General features: G+C 43.4%; 1 protein-coding gene across 15 annotated transcripts in view; it reads right to left on the reverse strand.

Annotated features, from left to right (window-relative positions):
* LOC124010372 (muscleblind-like protein 2a) overlaps nt 1–451 on the reverse strand; it is an 81,732-nt gene extending 81,281 nt beyond the window's left edge. For all 15 annotated transcript variants that reach the window (XR_006834420.1, XM_046322756.1, XM_046322751.1 and 12 more), the window contains exon 1: nt 208–451. The gene's annotated coding sequence lies outside the window, so the exon portion shown is untranslated. The remainder of the gene's footprint in view (nt 1–207) is intronic.
* Nucleotides 452–13,611: the final 13,160 nt, after the last annotated feature.

Consider the following 13,611-nt stretch of genomic DNA (forward strand, 5'->3'; position numbering starts at 1 on the left):
GTAGCTGCGGCAAAACGAACGAACGTTAGTTCGCGCTGGTATAATAACATAGCTATCTATCTATGTTGGCAACCACATTCACATAGCCACGCACAAGGTGACGAAGTAAACAAATTGGCTAGTTAGCAGGTAACTAAACACAATCGTAACAACCCAAGTATGAAATTAGCTAGCTAGCTATTCTATGCTAGCTGGCTACCTGCTTACCTGTCGCATGCAGATGTACTTGTCACCGCGCGCAGGCAAGAGACTTCCAACGGCCCACGCGGAACTACTATCAGGAAAGGTAATATCGAGTTGCAAACATTCTGGTCGGAAAATAAAAATAGAAAATCGGTATGGCAGAAATTACTTTTTCTCACAACTAACTACTTTACAGTAAGGCTATCGTGTTGCACAAGCAACAAGCTATTTTGCAGTTCAGTCACAGCCAGAAGGGGTAACCCAGACACGTCACAGGGATTATAAAACTGAAGCATCCGTTTAGAACGTTTTCTCTTTACCAAATATGGTAGTGAGAGGAAGTCCAGTGGAAGTTAGAGATGATGGAGAGGTGAAATTGGGCCAACATTCTTCTAATTATCTCATCGATTAAACATCTGATGTCAAAACTGTGTTTCTGTTTCCAAAACTATAATCTGTTACGAACACAGTGCACTACGTTTTTATAGACTTTACGCTTTGCCAAAGTTTAAAATGGCATTGTTTAGAACGAGTGGGGTCGAATTGAGTTTGTGCACACACGCACTTTACAGAGAAGGCGGAAATATGCAAATTCATGCTACAACGCGCGAATGGGATCTCGCTTGCTCGTGCTTGGATTTGCCCACCTCCTTGCTTGTTCTGCCCCCTATGCTTCATTTGCTCTCACTGTAAACGACACAGATTAACTATCTTATGTTACTTATAAATATCTTTGGTTCAGGGATGGCCAAATTATGGTAAAGAAGGATGCACTTGACTACAGGGGGGTAGTGATATAATTATGCATTGATTGTATTAACACTCTATTTATTTTTTTACAATGTCAATTTAATTTGTTGTCCAACTTGCACGTTTAAATAGATTATGTTTAGATAAATATCCCCGTCATCCTACCAATAGCTGTACTTGGTATGGTCCAAAAGGAACGTCAGCAGCACACGGAAGGGCAAGGGATCCACTTGTTGCCTAGGAAACAACTGTGAATCTCATGGGACAAAATATGTAGCTAGCAAGCTACAGATTTTAATAAACAAAATCAAATCAATCAAATGTATTTGTCACATGGTTAGCAGATGTTAATGCGAGTGTAGCGAAATGCGTGTGCTTCTAGTTCCGACAATGCAGTAATAACCAACTAGTAATCTAACCTAACAATTCCAAAAACTACTACTTTATACATTTAAGTCATTTACATTTAAGTCATTTAGCAGACGCTCTTATCCAGAGCGACTTACAAATTGGTGCATTCACCTTATGACATCCAGTGGAACAACCACTTTACAATAGTGCATCTAAGTATTTTAAGGGGGGGGTGAGAAGGATTACTTTATCCTATCCTAGGTATTCCTTAAAGAGGTGGGGTTTCAGGTGTCTCCGGAAGGTGGTGATTGACTCCGCTGTCCTGGCGTCGTGAGGGAGTTTGTTCCACCATTGGGGAGCCAGAGCAGCGAACAGTTTTGACTGAGCTGAGCGGGAACTGTACTTCCTCAGTGGTAGGGAGGCGAGCAGGCCAGAGGTGGATGAACGCAGTGCCCTTATTTGGGTGTAGGGCCTGATCAGAGCCTGGAGGTACTGAGGTGCCGTTCCCCTCACAGCTCCGTAGGCAAGCACCATGGTCTTGTAGGATACACACAAGTGTAAAGGGATAAAGAATATGTACATAAAGATATGAATGCGTGATGGTACAGAACGGCATAGGCAAGATGCAGTAGATGGTATCGAGTAGAGTATATACATATGAGATGAGTAATGTAGGGTATGTAAACAAAGTGGCATGGTTTAAAGTGGCTAGTGATACATGTATTACATAATGATGCAGTAGATGATATAGAGTACAGTATATATATATATATGAGATGAATAATGTAGGGTATGTAAACATTATATGAAGTAGCATTGTTTAAAGTGGCTAGTGATATATTTGACATCAATTTCCATCAATTCCCATTATTACAGTGGCTGGAGTTGAGTCAGTGTGTTGGCTGCAGCCACTCAATGTTAGCGGTGGCTGTTTAACAGTCTGTCTGATGGCCTTGAGATAGAAGCTGTTTTTCAGTCTCTCAGTCCCTGCTTTGATGCACCTTTCAGAGCCACTGAGATTGATATTCAGGATTTTTGCAATTAATTTAATATTCATAATTTCGTAATGTAGTGTGCTTAATCGACACTGAGCTCAACATTGATAAATAAATCAATAAAAATCACAGCCCATCATCACGGCAAAACTATAGGTGTCGATGAGTTATTAAAAAGATAGTGATTATCAGAGCACCTTTATTTATTTTTTTCATTATTTTTTAAATTTCTGTACAATTTATTGATTGAGATTGTATTTCTGTGTTGAGTATTTTTTATTTGATTTTACACACACAGCCTACACACACACAGTCGTTTATTTGACATTTTCAAGTATTAAGTAATACATACATTGGAATGTTTTGTTGGAGCTCTCTCACAAATAGGACACTATATACTAATACAGTAAAAAGATCATAAAAATAACATCAATTTAAAAAGTGTTTTGTGGTAAGATCATTAAAAACAGTTCAGTCATGCTAAAACTAGCTCAGGTTGTTTGGTTTAACCATTTAATTAGGAATTAGAATACGAGAATGGACATGAACCATGTTATTTAATTTGATTTAACTAGGCAAGTCAGTTAAGAACAAATTCTTATTTACAATGACCGCCTACCCTGGCCAAACCCGGACGATGTTGTGCGAATTGTGCGCTGCCCTATGGGACTCCCACGGCCGGATGTGATGCACCCTGGATGCTGCATCACAAACAAAAATGTAGAAAACAAAAATGTTGACATTTATGGTCTGTTTACATATATTGTAGAGGCTATTTATACAGAACATCTGTATTAAACCCCTATAAACTGTATTTATAATTATATTACAATATTTTAGGTTGAGAAATATTCTATTACACAATTTCTGATCTATCACATGCCTTACATTTATTTTCCTGCAAAGTAAAATCAGGATTAGACCTCTACTGTCATTCATGGATTTCTCCCTGACCAATATTGCTGCCATTTTAACTGCATTCTGATGCTGTGTTCTGGGGTTTATGACATAGTCCCTGAGATCTCTATGGGTTTAACACACACACACACACACACACACACACACACACACACACACACACACACACACACACACACACACACACACACACACACACACACACACACACACACACACACACACACACACACACACACACACACACCACTGTGTGTGCTCTTGTAGTTAAAGTAAGGTTTTGACCCATAAGGCCTCACTTGAAATGGACACCTCTGTCACCTTCATAGAGGAGCTCCCCTTCTATGACATTAGCATATTCCTCATGCTCAGATGCTCCGCAAAAGCTCCCACTTGTTATGATATTTTACAATGTTGCCAAAACTGGATTTAGCATCCATCTGCCACGCAAACACTTCTGCCCTCAGCAAGTTGCACAAGTCAGGGAGGACCATGTCAAAAATATTCATGGAATGAGCAGGGCATGGATTTGGCTCTTCTCAGTCCTACCCACGCCATGCCTAGGGCCTATTGAGTGAATGAACAATGAGCCAGCTAGCGTTAGCATGCACTGTGCTCAAGACCAAAGGGCCAGCATAGTGAAATGTGTGTGAATCCTAGCACATGATCAGCAGCAGATGAAGGGGGAACATTTACTCATCTTTAGGGATTGTCAAGGATTGACAACTGTATAGTAAAGGCATGCTTTTTATGGTTAAGTAAATAGAATGAATTATATGGGCAAAACACTGAACATTCGTCAATTTAAAAAGATTATGGAATTGTAGCCGACGGCGACAGTAAAATGTAGATATTGTAGTACAAAATATGTGACACATGTTTCATTATGCTACTACGTGTAAATACATCACTCTAAAAGGACTTGTAGAGAGAATACTACAGACACAATGGAATCATTGATCAAAATATGACAATTATTGATGAAATACAATACAATCATAACATAGGTTTCTTTGAAACAAAGCAAAAATAATTAGCTACAAAAAAAGAAAAAAACTACAGTAAAACGTCAACTGCAGTGTTCCTCACCTGGCTTACTGTAAAACATCACTGCAGTGTTCCTCACCTGGCTTACTGTAAAACATCACTGCAGTGTTCCTCACCTGGCTTACTGTAAAACATCACTGCAGTGTTCCTCACCTGGCTTACTGTAAAACATCACTTCAGTGTTCCTCACCTGGCTTACTGTAAAACATCACTGCAGTGTTCCTTGTCATGTATTGTATTGTCATGTCTTGTCCCTGTGCTTTCTCTTCTCTTCGTTTCCCCCTGCTGGTCTTATTAGGTTTCTTTCTCTCTCTCTATTCCTCTCTCTCTCTATCGTTCCGTTCCTGCTCCCAGCTGTTCCTCATTCTCCTAACGACCTCGTTTACTCTTTCACACCTGTCCCCTATTTTGCCCTCTGATTAAGTCTCTATTTCTCTCTCTGTTTCTGCTTCTGTCCTTGTCGGATTCTTGTTTGCTGTTTGCTTTGCTGTTGTTCCGTCCAGTTGTATTCTGCCTCGTCATCAGATACTACGTGTGAGCAGGTGTCTCTATCCTCTACGGCCCGCGCCTACCCGAAGGGACCTGCAGTCTGTTGCCGCTAGCCCTGCAACTCTCCTCAACAACTAGAAGGGGGACTCTCCTGTTAAACTAGAGGATTTGTGTTTTCCCTGTTTGGACTTCCCCTGTAATGATTGAGGATTTATGTTTTCCCTGTTTGGACATTAAAAGACTCTGTTTCCGTTATATCGCTTTTGGGTCCTCACTCACCTGCATAACAGAAGAATCCGACCAAGAATGGACCCAGCGATTTTGGATTCTCTCCACTCAGCCGTCGAGTTCCAGGGAGCGATGCTAGGCAGACACGAACAGGAATTGTCTGCTGCTCGACATGCCGTTGAGACCCCGGCCGCCCAAGTCTCCGGCCTCTCGGAGGATATTCACAATCTCCGCCTCGATCCACTGGTTACCTCCTGGGCTTCCGGGTCTCCGGAGCCCAGAATTAATAACCCACCGTGTTACTCTGGGGAGCCCACTGAATGTCGCTCGTTCCTTACCCAGTGTGATATTGTGTTCTCTCTCCAGCCCAACACGTACTCCAGGGGTACTGCTCGTATCGCCTACGTCATATCTCTCCTTACTGGACGGGCTCGTGAGTGGGGCACGGCTATCTGGGAGGCAAGGGCTGAGTGTACTAACCAGTATCAGAACTTTAAGGAGGAGATGATACAGGTTTTTGATCGTTCTGTTTTTGGGAAAGAAGCTTCCTGGGCCCTGTCTTCCCTATGTCAAGGTAATCGATCCATAACGGATTACTCTATAGAGTTTCGCACTCTTGCTGCCTCCAGTGACTGGAACGAGCCGGCGTTGCTCGCTCGTTTTCTGGAGGGTCTCCACGCTGAGGTTAAGGATGAGATTCTCTCCCGGGAGGTTCCTTCCAGCGTGGATTCTTTGATTGAACTCGCCATTCGCATAGAACGACGGGTAGATCTTCGTCACCGAGCTCATGGAAGAGAGCTCGCGTTAACAGTGTCCCCCTCTCCGCATCTCTACCATCTCCCCCACTGGCTCAGGTGTTGAGCCCATGCAGCTGGGGGGTATTCGCATCTCGACTAAGGAGAGGGAACGGAGAATCACCAACCGCCTCTGTCTCTATTGCGGTTCTGCTGGTCATTTTGTCATTTCATGTCCAGTAAAAGGCCAGAGCTCATCAGTAAGCGGAGGGCTACTGGCGAGCGCTACTACTCTGGTCTCTCCGTCAAGTTCCTGTACTACCTTGTCGGTCCATCTACGCTGGACCGGTTCGGCAGCTTCCTGCAGTGCATTAATAGACTCTGGGGCGGAGGGCTGTTTTATGGACGAAGCCTGGGCTCGGGAACATGACATTCCTCTCATGCAGTTAGGGGAGCCCACGGCTATGTTCGCCTTGGATGGTAGTCCTCTCCCCAGGATTCAGCGTGAAACGCTACCATTAACCCTCACTGTCTCTGGTAATCATAGTGAAACCATTTCTTTTTTTCTTTTTTGTTCACCTTTTACACCTGTTGTTTTGGGCCATCTCTGGCTAGTGTGTCATAATCCTTCTATTAATTGGTCTAGTAATTCTATCCTCTCCTGGAACGTCTCTTGTCATGTTAAGTGTTTAGTGTCTGCTATTCCTCCTGTTTCTTCTGCCCCCTCTTCACAGGAGGAGCCTGGTGATTTGACAGGGGTGCCAGAGGAATATCATGATCTGCGCACGGTCTTCAGTCGGTCCAGGGCCACCTCCGTTCCTCCTCACCGGTCGTATAATTGTTGTATTGATCTCCTTCCGGGTACTACTCCCCCACGGGGTAGACTAGACTCTCTGTCGGCTACCGAACGTAAGGCTCTCTAAGATTATTTGTCTGTAGCTCTCGACACCGGTACCGTGGTCCTTTCCTCCTCTCCCGCCGAAGCGGGGTTCTTTTTTGTTAAGGAAGAGGACGGGACCCTGCGCCCCTGCGTGGATTATCGAGGGCTGAATGACATAACGGTTAAGAATCGTTATCCGCTTCCCCTTATGTCTTCAGTTTTCGAGATTCTGCAGGGAGCCAGGTTCTTTACTAAGTTGGACCTTCGTAACGCTTACCATCTCGTGCGCATCAGGGAGGGGGACGAGTGGAAAACGGCATTTAACACTCCGTTAGGGCATTTTGAATACCGGGTTCTGCCGTTCGGTCTCGCTAATGCTCCAGCTGTCTTTCAGGCATTAGTTAATGATGTACTGAGTGACATGCTGAACATCTTTGTTTTTGTTTACCTTGACGAGATCCTGATTTTTTTCACCGTCACTCCAGATTCATGTTCAGCACGTTCGACGTGTCCTCCAGCGCCTTTCAGAGAATTGTCTTTATGTGAAGGCTGAGAAGTGCGCTTTTCATGTCTCCTCCGTCACTTTTCTCGGTTCTGTTATTTCCGCTGAAGGCATTCAGATGGATCCCGCTAGGGTCCATGCTGTCAGCGATTGGCCCGTCCCTAAGTCACGTGTCGAACTGCAGCGCTTTCTCGGTTTCGCAAATTTCTATCGGCGTTACATTCGTAACTTCGGTCGAGTGGCAGCTCCTCTCACAGCCCTTACTTCTGTCAAGACGTGCTTTAAGTGGTCCGTTTCCGCCCAGGGAGCTTTTGATCTCCTCAAGAAGCGTTTAACATCCGCTCCTATCCTTGTTACACCTGACGTCACTAAACAGTTCATTGTCGAGGTAGACGCGTCAGAGGTGGGCGTGGGAGCCATTCTGTCCCAGCGCTCCCATTCTGACAATAAGGTCCACCCTTGCGCGTATTTTTCTCATTGCCTGTCGCCGTCGGAACGTAACTATGATGTGGCTAACCGCGAACTGCTCGCCATCCGCTTAGCCCTAGGCGAATGGCGACAGTGGTTGGAGGGGGCGACCGTTCCTTTTGTCGTTTGGACTGACCATAAGAACCTTGAGTACATCCGTTCTGCCAAACGACTTAATGCGCGTCAGGCTCGTTGGGCGCTGTATTTCGCTCATTTCGAGTTCGTTATTTCTTATCGTCCGGGCTCAAGGAACACCAAGCCTGATGCTTTATCCCGTCTCTTCAGTTCTTCAGTAGCCTCCACCGACCCCGAGGGGAGATTCCGTGAGGGGCGTGTTGTCGGGTTGACTGTCTGGGGAATTGAGAGGCAGGTTAAGCAAGCACTCACTCACACTTCTTCTCCGCGCGCTTGTCCTAGGAACCTTCTTTTCGTTCCCGTTCCTACTCGTCTGGCCGTTCTTCAGTGGGCTCACTCTGCCAAGTCAGCCGGCCACCTCGGCGTTCGGGGTACGCTTGCTTCTTTTCGCCAGCGTTTTTGGTGGCCCACTCAGGAGCGTGATACGCGTCGTTTCGTGGCTGCTTGTTCGGGCTGCGCGCAGACTAAGTCCGGTAACTCTCCTCCTGGTCCTGCTCCTGGCCTTGCTGTGTCTCAGTCTGTCCCCAGCCATCGCATCTCTCCTGCCCTTGCTGTGTCTGTCTGTCCCCTGCCACCGCATCTTTCCTGCCCTTGCTGTGTCTCAGTCTGTCCCCAGCCACCGCATCTCTCCTGGTCCTGCTCCTGCACTTGCTGTGTCTCAGTCTGTCCACAGCCACCGCCTCTCTCCTGTTCCTGGTCTTAGCCTTGCTGTGTCTCAGTCTGTCCCTAGTTGTTACTCTCCTGGCCTGTTTGGTCCTGATTGCTCAAACTCTTACAGTTCTCTACCCATGTCTCATTTTTATAATAGTAATTGCACTAGATTCCCTCTTCATCGTTTCCCGTTACGGTCCTGAGGAGAGGAGTTGGGTTCCATCTCGGGACGTGCTGGACCGTTCGCTGATCGATGATTTCCTCCGTTGCCGCCAGGTTTCCTCCTCGAGTGCGCCAGGAGGCGCTCGGTGAATGGGGGGGTACTGTCATGTATTGTATTGTCATGTCTTGTCCCTGTGCTTTCTCTTCTCTTCATTTCCCCCTGCTGGTCTTATTAGGTTTCTTTCTCTCTCTCTATTCCTCTCTCTCTCTATCGTTCCGTTCCTGCTCCCAGCTGTTCCTCATTCTCCTAACAACCTCGTTTACTCTTTCACACCTGTCCCCTATTTTGCCCTCAGATTATGTCTCTATTTCTCTCTCTGTTTCTGCTTCTGTCCTTGTCGGATTCTTGTTTTCTGTTTGCTTTGCTTTTGTTCCGTCCAGTTGTATTCTGCCTCGTCATCAGATACTACGTGTGAGCAGGTGTCTCTATCCTCTACGGCCCGCGCCTACCCGAAGGGACCTGCAGTCTGTTGCCGCTAGCCCTGCAACTCTCCTCAACAACTAGAAGGGGGACTCTCCTGTTAAACTAGAGGATTTGTGTTTTCCCTGTTTGGACTTCCCCTGTAATGATTGAGGATTTATGTTTTCCCTGTTTGGACATTAAAAGACTCTGTTTCCGTTATATCGCTTTTGGGTCCTCACTCACCTGCATAACAGTTCCTCACCTGGCTTATTGTAAAACGTCAACTGCAGTGTTCCTCACCTGGATTACTGTAAAACATCAACTGCAGTGTTCCTCACCTGGCTTACTGTAAAACGTCAACTGCAGTGTTCCTCACCTGGCTTACTGTAAAGAGCAAAACAAAGGATTGATTACTGTACTTCTATATTTCAACGCTGTCTTGTGGATTTGGCCACTGGTTCTCATCCACATCACAATGGATGTTTTCATTAGCCAAACATCTTGGGAAGAATCTTCAGGCATTGCGAATCCAGGCCTGACACTGGTCTGCCGTGATGTCATTGCATGCTTCATCCATGGCCTGCAGAAGGGTGGCTTGTTCATGAGGGTGCCTATCATATACCTTCCACCTCCATGTGTAGAAAAAATCCTCAATCTAGTTAAGGAAAGGAGAGTATGGGGGTAAGTACAAGGTGGTAAATTGTGGTTAGGCCTGAAACCATGCTTATACCATTTGAGCATGGTGGAACCTGACATTATCCCACTCAATGACATTGGTCATGCCATCGGCTCTACAGACCTGATTTAGTTAATCAAAGAAGGTTACATTCGAACGGCAAATCATGTGGCTGCCTGCAACTCAATATATAGAGTAGATACTGTAGAGCTTTAGATGTTGTTCGACCAAACTTTAGAACAGGCAAGATGAGTAATCTAAGCAATTTTGACCGTGGTCTGATTGTTGATGTCACACATGGTGATTCTAGCATCTCAGAAACAGCTGCCCTCCTGGGATTTTTACGCACTACAGTCTCTAGAGTTTACAGAGAATGGTGTGATAAACAAAACACATTCAGTGAGCGGCAGTTGTGTGGGAAAAACACCTTGTTAATGAGAGAGGTCAGAGGAGAATGCCCAGACTCATTCAAGCTAACAGAAAGGCCACAAATGCTCAAATAACAGCTGTTTAAAACAGTGGTGTGCAGAATACAACAACATGAATAATTCAGGCTGTTGTGGAGGCAAAAGTGGGTCCTACCCAGTACTAGATATGTGCACCTAATAAAGTGGCTGGTGATTGTACAGTAATGTAAAATCTGAAAACATGGTCTGAAAAAGTGGTACATGGGACCATAGAAACAGTGTCTGATAAAGAATGATGATGAAATATTACATCCATAGATAATGTAGTCCAATTGGTTCATATTCCACGGTAATTGGTGTCAATGAATCTCATTATCCTGAAACTTTCATGATCTAAACATGAAATATTGTTCTTCAGTTTCCATAAAACTATGCATTAAGAGTAATGCAACAGCTACTTATCATTTTGAGCAGTTGTACCAATTGATAGTTAGATCATTGTAATGAAATTAATAGACAGTCATTTCAGATGTAATGTGTGAATTGCATTTTGAAATGGTAATACTTTGATGTTAAGTTGTGTCATTTTGAACAGGTGATTTTAGTTCAATGAACAAATGAACTTAGCGTTATGTGTATTGTATCCAAGCAATTGGAAAAAGTGTTAGCGTTTTGAAGAATTTGCATTTTGATCATTGGTTGTGGGTTTTGTATCTAGAGTTTTGAAAAATGACATTGAGTTTCCGAAATTAGTGCCAAAGTGATTGTAAAAACTGTAAGTAAAGCTTAATTCACAAATGGGACTTCGTTACTTATCCGTTTGTCATTGGAATTTCCTTAGCAAACAGAGCAAGTCAGTTACTGTGTCCCAAATGGCACCATATTGCCTTTATAGTGCAATACTTTTGCATGGCACTCTATGGGCCCTGGTCAAAAGTAGTGCACTACAAAGGGAAAAGGGTGCCATTTGGGACATACACAGTGTCAGATATGTGGAAAGTATTTTACAATAGTGCTCATGTTTGAGGGTACTAGAGTCAGATGTAGTTTGATTCTACTGACTGTGAACATACCCTACATACACAGCCTGTTACTTCTACGTGTGTGCATACCTGCATGTGTGTGTCACAAGGTAAAAGGTTTCACAAATAATGTGCATAATTTTTGTAACCTTTTCAGTTAAGGATTTCATGGTAGTGGAAAAATGTCTCTACAATGTGCTGAATTCGCCTCTGAAAACTCAAAATGGGGCTCATGTGCTTTTCCTTAAGTGGAAAGTGAAGATTGTCCGACAACGACAATTTACAAATGCATCCTAGACCTTTAATCCCAGAGAATGATGTTAACACTTAAGTGGTTGATAAATTTATGTTATTGCATGTCAGGTATGCAACTGCATGGATAACAACATAACAAAATGTTTTAATGTATCCGATCTATACTGTACTTTTCTATTGTGTGTTACAAGAAATAAGTATATGAATGGCCTCATGGTATTATAACAGGGAGTTATTGTAAATACTTTGTTTAATGAATTTAAGGGTAGATTTAAAGGGTATCCTCTTCACCCCAGAAAGCCCACTAGTGACAACTAGAGCACCAACTATGCTACCAGCTAGTGAGAGGAATCCTTTATACTGGAAGATATAGATTCATCACAACACCTTCAATATCCATATGTTTGACATTGAAATTAAAGTTTGATATTCAAATATTATACTGAATAAAAATATAAACACAATATGTAAAGTGTTGATCCCATGTTTCATGAGCTGAAATAAAAGATCCCAGAAATGTTCCAGATGCACAAAAAGCTTATATCTCTCAAATTTTGTGCACAAATGTATTTATCCTTTGCCAATATAATCCATCCAACTGACAGGTGTAGCATATCAAGAAGCTGATTAAACAGCATGACCATTACACAGGCACACCTTGTGCTGGGGGCAATAAAAGGCCACTCTAAAATGTGCAGTTTTGTCACACAACACAATGCCACAGATGTATCATGTTTTGAGGGAGTATGCAATTGGCATGGTGAGTGCAGAAATGTCCACCAGAGCTGTTGCAAAAAAAAAAGTTAATTTCTCTACCGATGTCGTTTTAGAGAATCTAGCAGTACGTCCAACCAGCCTCACAACCACAGACCATGTGTAACCATGCCATCCCAGAACCTCCACATCCGGCTTCTTCGCCTGCGGGATCGTCTGAGACCAGCCAGCAGGACAGCTGATGAACCTGAGGTGTATTTCTGTCTGTAATAAAGCCCTTTTCTGGGGAAAAAACTCATTCTGATTGACTCCCCCATTGGGTGGTCCTAAGCCCTTCCAGGCCCGACCATGGCTGTGCCCCTGCCCAGTCATGTGAAATCCATAGAGTGGGGCATCATTTATTTAAATTGACTGATTTCCTTATATAATGAACTTTAACTTAGTAGACTCGTTGAAATTGTAGCATGTTGCGTTAATATTTTGGTTCAGTACCCTGTATGGATAGACCACATGTTAATGTAATTTAATTATGCCAATGTGCTTTCATTAATTGAAAACCCTTCATCTATTTTATGAGAATTTGTAAGATTCTTGTTTGCATAAAATAGACGCAGACCAGTCTTTCAATAAAAGGTAACAGAATTTATTCTCGGAGCGTGCTCCCACTTAATCACGAGCAACAGTTTATATACAGATCATGACGTCATTTCATTGCTTTAACAGAATCCCCTCCTCTCAACCGGGAAAAAGTAAGGTGAAAAGTTCATTCTAACTTACTAACACACTCCCAGGTAACTTTTGACCCCTCAACATTATCAATCACCACTGAGCTGACAATTCTAATTAACAGAAAGCTTAGGAATGCACTCATTGTCTTATCCAAAATCCCAAGAGCTAAGTTTCTGTAGGGTCAACCATAGGCTAACGACCTTATCTGTTTTCACAGTCCACAACCCATTCGTTTCTTCCTAGTTGAAATGGTGTTCATTAACTTTAATTACTCCTTGTCTGTGTCTCACAATCCCTTCTTATGAACTCATATTGTTAATCAGATATAATAACACAGAGTATAAGTTTTACTTAGTTACAGTTCCATTTAAAATGATTTGTTCAGTCATTTAATCATAATTTTACCAACACCATATAATTAAAAAGAACACAGAACAGGAATGTAGACCATATAATTCAAATGAACATAGAACAGGAACATAATGTACTGTACAGTATCTCAATATCTAAATATCAAAATGAACATCATATGGTTCTCCACAACTGAAGTACAGCACCCGTAATTGATGGGTAGTATCTCCCATATGACATCCTGACCTACTAGCCTGGACAACACCGGCTCCGACACTCGTCGGATGTGGCAGGGCTTGCAAACCATTACAGACAACAAAGTGAAGCACAGACGAGAGCTGCCCAGTGATACGAGTCTAGAAGACGAGCTAAATTACTTCTAAGCTCACTTCGAGGCAATTAACACTGAAACATGCATGAGAGCTACAGCTGTTCCGGACGACTGTGTGAGCACGCTCTCCGCAGCCGATGTTAGTAAGACCTTTAAACAGGTCAACATTC

This window comes from Oncorhynchus gorbuscha, linkage group LG23 (assembly GCF_021184085.1).
Source record: "Oncorhynchus gorbuscha isolate QuinsamMale2020 ecotype Even-year linkage group LG23, OgorEven_v1.0, whole genome shotgun sequence".
NCBI classification, from domain to species: Eukaryota; Metazoa; Chordata; class Actinopteri; order Salmoniformes; family Salmonidae; genus Oncorhynchus; species Oncorhynchus gorbuscha.